Source organism: Saccopteryx bilineata, chromosome 1 (genome assembly GCF_036850765.1).
Source record: "Saccopteryx bilineata isolate mSacBil1 chromosome 1, mSacBil1_pri_phased_curated, whole genome shotgun sequence".
NCBI lineage: Eukaryota > Metazoa > Chordata > Mammalia > Chiroptera > Emballonuridae > Saccopteryx > Saccopteryx bilineata.
Genome location: NC_089490.1, coordinates 295,361,026 through 295,369,629, shown reverse-complemented (window position 1 = coordinate 295,369,629; position 8,604 = coordinate 295,361,026).

The window sequence follows — 8,604 nt, the reverse complement described above, 5'->3', positions numbered from 1 at the left end:
ATTATGTTGAGATATTTTCCTTCTATACCCATTTTGTTGAGTGTTTTAAACATAAAATGGTGTTGTATTTTATCAAATGCCTTTTCTGCATTTATTGATAGGATCATATGGTTTTTGTTCTTTGTTTTGTTGATATGGTGTATTACATTAACCATTTTATTTATGTTGAACCATCCTTGTGATTTTGGGATGAATCCCACTTGATCATGATGAATTATTTTTTTAATATGTTGTTTTATTCGATTTGCTAGTATTTTGTTTAGTATTTTAGCATCTGTATTCATTAAAGATATTGGTCTGTAGTTTTCTTTTTTTGTTTTGTCCTTGCCAGGTTTCAGTATGGGGGTTACATTGGCCTCATAAAATGTGTTTGGCAGTATTGCTTCTTCTTTAATTTTTTGGAAGACTTTGAGTAGAATAGGAACCAAGTCTTTTTTGAATGTTTGATAGAATTCACTAGTATAGCTGTCTGGCCCTGGATTTTTATTTTGGGGGAGGTTTTTGATAGTTGTTTCTATTTCCTTCCTGCTTATGGGTCTGTTTAGGCTTTCTGCTTCTTCATGACTCAGTCTAGAAAGATTGTATTGTTCTAGGAATTTATTCATTTTTTCTAGATTGTTAAATTTTGTGGCATATAGTTTTTATAGTATTCTACGATAATTCTTTGTATATCTATGATATCTGTGGTGATTTCTCCTCTTTCATTTTGGATTTTGTTTATATGAGTCCTTTCTCTTTTTTCCTGGTGAGTCTTGCCAAGGGTTTGTCAATTTTGTTGATCTTTTCAAAGAACCAACTTCTTGTTCTATTACTTTTTTCTATTCTTTTTCTATTCTCTATTTCATTTATTTCTGCTCTGATTTTGATTATTTCCTTTCTTCTGCTGGTTTTGGGTTGCTTTTGTTCTTCTTTTTCTAGTTTCTTGAGATGTGAAGTTAAGTGGTTTACTTGGGCTCTGTCTTGTTTGTTCATATAGGCCTGTAGTGATATGAACTTCCCTCTTATTACTGCTTTTGCTGCATCCCAGAGATTTTGCTATCATATTGTTATTTTTGTTTGTCTGTATGTATCTTCTGATCTCTACTTTTATTTCTTCTTTGAACCACTCATTTTTTAAAAGTATGTTATTTAGTTTCCACATTTTTGTGGGTTTGTTTTCCTCTTTTTTGCTGTTGAATTCTAGTTTCAAGACTTTATGATAAGATAATATGTTCAGTATAATTTCAATCTTTCTGAATTTGTTGATGTTATTTTGTGGCCCAACATATGCTCAGTTCTTGAGAATATACCATGTACACTAGAGAAAAATGTATACTCTGGCAGTTTGGGATGAAATGTCCTGTAGATGTCTATCATATCCAATTGTTCTAGTGTTTTGTTTAAGGCCAATATTTCTTTATAGATGTTTTGTTTGGATGAATGATCTGATCTAGAGCCGGTAGCGGTGTATTGAGTCTCCAAGTATGATTGTATTTTTGTCGGTTTTTGTTTTTAGGTCAGTTAGTATCTGTCTTATATATTTTGGTGCTCCTTGGTTTGGTGCATATATATTAAGAAGTATTATGTCTTGTTGATTCAATGTCCCCTTTATTATTATGTAATGACCACTTTTGTCTCTGATTACCTTTGCTGTCTTGTAGACAGCATTGTTAGATATGAGTATCGTTACACCTGCTTTTTTATGTTATTTGCTTGTTAGAGTATTGTTTTCCAACCTTTCACTTTGAATTTGTTTTTATCTTTGTAGCTTAGATGTGTTTCTTGTAGGCAGCATAGGGTTGGATTTTCTTTTTTAATCCATTCTGATACTCTGTGTCTTTTTATTGGTGAGTCCAATCCATTTACATTTAGTATAATTATTGACACTTGTTGATTTCCTGTTGCCATTTTATATATTGCTTTCTGATAATTTTATACCTTGTTTAGTTCTTCTCTTTTGTTTTTCTATTATTTGTTTTTTGTTTTGTTGTAATCCATACTTCTTTCCTCTGTTACTTTGTTTTTCAAGCCATGTGCTTCTGTGGTGGTTTTTTTAGGGATGGTTATCATTTAGTAATGGAAAGAATACATATCATGTTCATTGTGAGACTACTTCTTTAAATTCCTTTCTCTCTAAGGGAATAATTGCTACTATGATTTGCTCTTTTCCCAAATGCTCATTCTGTATTGCCCTTCTTTGGTGTTTGAGTGAGACCACATTCTAAGTGTTTCTGCAGAAGGGCACAGTGCCAGTGATTCTCGAACATTCTTCCTCAAGCCATGCCAATCATTTTGCTCCTACCTCTCAAGTAATTTCAGCAGGTTTCTGAAAGCATAGATTCTCGAAAGTGTGGAAAATGACCAAGTTCTTGCAATGTCAGGCATCTGGGGAAACCATAGCTCTTGTATCATCTAAACTTTTAGAAGCTCACACAAATGAACATCTGTGTCTTGTTGCTAGATCAATCCGTTTATTTATTTATTTATTTATTTTGGTAAGGAAAAACATATTATCTTTTAGGTTACCTTCAACCTATTTTTCTGTTTTCTAAAATTATTTATTTGTTTGTTTGTTTTTGGTGGAGAATGTGCAGAAGAACATATATACATATATATGTATAAATGAATGTATATCCTATCTGTCTGTCTGTCTGTTTACCTACCTACCTATCTATATATCTATCCAGTCTATTAAGAGTGCCAGGCACAGCTTTTTTTTTCAGGCTAGGAATACTTTTCTTTTAATTTTAAAAATTGACAATTTATTTTTAAAGGAGACTCAGTTATTTATTTATTTATTTATTTATTTTTTACAGAGACAGAGAGTGAGTCAGAGAGAGGGATAAGCAGGGACAGACAGACAGAAATGGAGAGAAATGAGAAGCATCAATCATTAGTTTTTCATTGCATGTTGCAACACCTTAGTTGTTCATTGATTGCTTTCTCATATGTGCTTTGACTGTGGGCCTTCAGCAGACTGAATAACCCCTTGCTTGAGCCAGCGACCTTGGGTCCAAGCTGGTGAGCTTTGCTCAAACCAGATGAGTCTGCACTCAAGCTGGCGACCTCGGGGTCTTGAACGTGGGTCCTTCCGCATCCCAGTCTGATGCTCTATCCACTGCGCCACCTCCTGGTCAGGCTCAGTCATTTTTTAAAGAGTACTTTCTGATCAGAAAATATTCAGCATATCTACAGAGTTTAGGAAACTGCATTAATTGAGAGTTATTAACTATTTGAGGTCCTAGGTAACAAAAGGAGAAAATATAATACTTAAATTTTTATAATATGATTAATGAAATGTGCATCAATTTTTTAGTTTCTGAACTTCTTCCCATTTATTTTCTATTTTTATCTTTATTTAAAAATTTATAAAATTAGTAAATTTTTTTTATTTTATTAGAGACAACTGATTATCTTTTTAAAAGTTAATCAAACTTCTAAAGTTACATGCTATTTTCCTCCCAAGACTCTAATATTTGTGACGAATAAAGAAAATTTTAAAAATTAAATAACTGCTGACAGTGATAAACTACTTTGAGCAGAAAAGCCTTTTAGGTTTACACAAATCTTTAAGGAACATTGGCTTTAGAACACAAAAGTTTACCTTAATATTTTTTATCACCAGCTGTGGAATTAAAAGTTAATAAACAACATAATCTCCTATTTAAAAAGAATGTTTTTAATCATAAATTTTTCCAATTCTTTTGTTGGAGTATATTTTAAAATAACACTTATTTCTTCAGATTTTTAAAATGTTTAATGCAAGTCTAACTCTTCTGCTTGAAAATCTAGAAATTATAGAATAATAAAACATATGAGCAAATTAGTCAATCTTCTAGAATCCAGAATGTAAAAAATGTAGTTTTTATTTCTATATTTTCAGATTTATATTTGGATACAGTTCTAAAACCCAGGCACTATGAAATAGTGTTTTTATAGTCCATTTTTTCAAATAAAAATATAAGTACTTTTCAGGTCTTTGGATGCCTTTTAAAATATGACTTTAAAATTGGATGGTTTTTTTTTCTGTTATACCTGTGTCAAAGTTATTTGACTAACTTCCCATTCTTTTTTCATTTTGATTACCTACAGATTGTGTTTTTTTTTTACCTATAAACTAATAGTTTTTTAAACTATTTTTGTTCAATGTAAAAATATTTGTACTTTTTCTTGAATTAATTGCTTTAATGCAATTTCTTTTGGGATATTTTATGGGCATATCTTCATGGGATATTGATTTATAAGAACTAATTTTATATTGAGGTTATTAGCACTGTATCTGCTTTATATGTTACCAATATTTTTCTTAGTTTGAATTTTATCATTAAATTTAATTTCTCTCTTTTAAATATATAAGTTTCAAAAAGTATTAAAATAACTTTTTTTCTGATTATTCTCTCAGTGTTGAGAAATACCTTTCCCTAAATAATATGAGACTTAATTGTACTTTCTTCCACTATTACTAGAGTTGGATTCATTCTATTTGTTATTTTATTTGACATAAATTATGAAGTATGTATTGGTAAAGAAGAAAGGAGAAGGAGAATTTAACAAGGAAGTAAGAAGTTGCATTAAGGCAAAAAGTTGGGAGGCTTGAGGGAATGCAGGAAGTGTGATAGCTGGGATCCTCAGAATTCAAGAAATGTTATTGATGCCCTGGGTAGATTAATAAATATTGGATAATATGAGGAATTTATCATCTGAAAAAGGGATAATTACCTTTATTAGAGGAAAAGCACTTTTAAATTGAAATGATCCTATCACGTGACATCTTTTCAGTGAAACAGAGGTGAAAATTCTTCTGAAAGCAAATATCTGGATTTAAGGTAGAGTTAAAATTTCACTAGCCTTGCAGATTGAGAAGTTCAATGGCACGTACTGTCACAGGGCTAAAGAAATTCCACAACAGTGAAGGAAATATAATAGGAAGCAGGAAAAAACACACACATAAAGTACAACAGTAATCCTCAGTATTATTCAATGTAGTTGTTTCTGTAGACCCAATGAGGATTTCATGAAAGCTATGAATCCTCTCCTACCATAAATGCATATTTGTGCTACTTTACAAACAATTTTAGCTAGTGAGATGATTCTCCTACACTGAGTTAAAAATCTTTACTTTATGGAAATATGACATCCTCCCTAAATCTATTCACAATATGAAGGAACTTTCTTATATCTAGACAGAAAAATGGAGTCTTCATAAACACAGCATCACCATTGAGACAATGTAGGTTGTAAATATATAAAGTGAAAATAAATGGGAAGGTATTGAGACATGTTCACTTTGGTTATTACTTTATTTTTTCTTCTACTGCTCAGAGTACTCTTAGAGAGTGGGCCTGTTCCCTCTTCCTTAATTTCTATCTTTCTAATGGATATGCATATGTTTTATAATTGGCAACTTCCTTCACCATTGAAGGTTAAGCATGAGCTAGGTAGGACCCTGTGAAAATGAGATAGAGACTATTTCACTCAGGGTGGCTTCTACCAATGACTTTAAGCTAAAAGTCCAAAAATGGGTTTTTCAGTTTCATATATGATCCTGTCCGTATCCCTATGAGAAGAGCATAAGTTGGCACAACTCAACAAATCAAAGGAGTACATTTGACTCATATGTACTCACTTCAAATCTAGCAAAGGTTGCATTGAGAACCAGTAAAGAACATGACTGATAATGGGAATTCCATTCATAATGATCCATTCTCTTCATTAAGAATTAAAAGGAAATTAACTTGTCATACAATTAATAGAAAATATTTGTCTCTTCTCTAAGTCTGTGTCTATCCAACTGAAAAAGAGTAGACTGAATTATTGTCCACTATACTAATGCCAATAGAGGGTGGAGCAGAGTAGGTTTACAGTTTTTCTTAAGGATAATAATACAGTAATTAATAAATAACAACATAACAATAAAGTCTGTGTTCTGCATACTCACAACTGTAAACCTATGTTTGTTCCACACTGTATTAATGTCAATGTGGGTTTCTTTATGGTCAATCTGATCACTTCTTTGGAGAAGGCCATTTCTATAAAATAATAACAGGCAAGTGGAATCAATTGTACTGTATTGATGAGGTTTATTGTCTTCTCTGAAATAACTTAAAAAGAAAGACATGTGAATTTCACTCAGGATAAAATTGACTTTGGTTACAAAGGTCCTTTATGCCCTATGAATCTCCCTCTAAAATCATTTAAAATGTACTTTATGTATAAGGTATATAAGGTATTATATATATTGGAGAAAGTCAGATAAAAATAGAAAGATTTGAAATAATAAAAGTAAGAAAAAGAAAAAGATATGAAATGATCATCTCAAATAAGTTATAAATGAGATAACTTTTGCATCTACTTCTAAGAGGATGTTCAGTACATACTGATGTTGAATGAAAGCAGAAGTTAATTTGTGAAGTTTAAGGAAGCTGTATCCTAAATCTAGACTGCTTTGTAATACTAAGAAGGCCATGTATATTTCTTGTTTCTAGAATACATCAATTGACTTTCCTTCAGTCACTAATAATAATAACATGTGCTCTTTATCCATCCAGCAACCTTTCAATTCTTTTTTTTTACTTAATATAAACAGGAACATTTAGACAATAAGATAATGTACATATGTACAATTTTTCCACAGCTACTAAAAAAGAACTTAAAACACATGACCTCCTCACAGTAAAGTACAGCTGAACAAGGATCTATGTTAGAACATGAAGTAGCCATGGCTAACTGACTCAGTGGATAGAGTGTCAGCCTGGAGTGCAGCTGTTCTAGGTTCAAACCCTGGTAGGGTACACACAAGAAGTAACCCTCTGCTCCTCTCGCCCTCTTTCTCTCTCTTCTCTCTCTCTTCCCCTCCCTGCAGCCAGTGGCTTGAATGATTTGAGCATTGGCTTGGGCACTGAGGATAGCATTGGTTGGTATGAGCATCTGGCCTCAGACACTAAAAATAGTTCAATTGATTCAAGCATTGGCCCCAGGCAGAATTGCTGGGTTGGATCCCAGTCAAGACATATATCTTGAGTCTGTCTCACTATCTCCTCTCCTCTCACTTAAAAAAAAGTGAAATAAACTAAGAACTATATGATTACATACATAGGTAGGACATAAAAATGAGACTCTGGCCTGACCAGGCGGTGGTGCAGTGCATAGAGCGTCGGACTGGGATGTGGAGGACCCAGGTTCGAGACCCAGAGGTCGCCAGCTTGAGCGTGGGCTCATCTGATTTGAGAAAAAGCTCACCAGCTTGGACTCAATGTCACTGGCTCGAGCAAGGGGTTACTTGGTCTGCTGAAGGCCCATGGTCAAGGCACATATGAGAAAGCAATCAATGAACAACTAAGGTGTCACAATGAAAAACTGATAATTCATGCTTCTCATCTCTCCTCTGTTCCCATCTGTCTGTCCCTATCTATCCCTCTCTCTGACTCTCTCTATCTCTGTAAAAAAAAAAATTAAAAAAAATGAGACTCTGGGACATGGACAAGAGTGTGGTGGTTATGGGGGGTAGGGGGGACAGAGAGGGAAGGGGTGGGGGTGAGGGGCACAAAGAAAACCAGTTAGAAGGTGACGGAAAATAATCTAACTTTGGGTAATGGGTATGCAACATAATCAAATGTCAAAATAACCCGGAGATGTTTTCTCTGAACTTACAATATGTTCCCTGGTTGATCAATGTCACACCATTAAAATTTTAAAAAAAAGTGAAATAGAGATATGTAGGAAGTAAAAAGTAATGGAAGTCAAAACCTCCACTTGCTTCAATATTCTGACATGTCCAACTGTTTACTCTTTTTATTGACTTCAAATTCTGATAACTAAGGAAGCTCACAAAATTATTTGCAGGAGAATACTAGTGAAAGTATTATCACATGCTTCAAAGTCTGTCAGACAGGAAGCACATATCTTATGCTAAATAATTTATTGAACAAATTGATACCTGTGATTGGATGGATTTATAAATTTATGCTTATATTACTAATGTCATTATCAGTATAAATATTTTACAGCATCTATAATAGCAGCTTTCAAGTGAGTAATTCCTCCAGAAGTATTTGTTGGTCTGAAATGAAAAATGTCTTTGAGAAATAGGTTTGAGTAGATGCAGATCATAAAGGTAAAACTGACTCACCAATTGGATGTGATGAAGAAATAGTAGGATGAAGTGTCATCAAGTGAGTTCTTCTGGTCCCATTAGTGGGGAAAGCATATCACTGCTTAAACGTTTTGCCTATAGAGATTGTAGCTGAGATCCAACTGGCCTAAACAGTACTCTGTTGTTGTTACATGATGATTCAGGGAAATGCAAACTCCATCTGTAGGTTTTAGGGCGAAACCGTCTGAGGGCTCGACTGCGTTCAATGTGGTCAGAGTTTCCAGCGAGGAAAGAGGCAAGTGTTTGGCCTTGGTAGATTTTTGATTCCCCGAGAAAAAAAAAAGTTCTCCAGTTTTAGCTCATTTTCTACTCTTCCCACAAGAGTGGAGGTTAAAGGCAGTTAGTTACAGCAAATATCTGTTACATATGGGAATAAAGAATAAAAAGAAAATGATGGCATATGTTAAAATTAAGGGGAGGAGAATCCTTTTAGGAGCATGTTCTGAACAATCAAAACAGTTTTGTGATGTTAT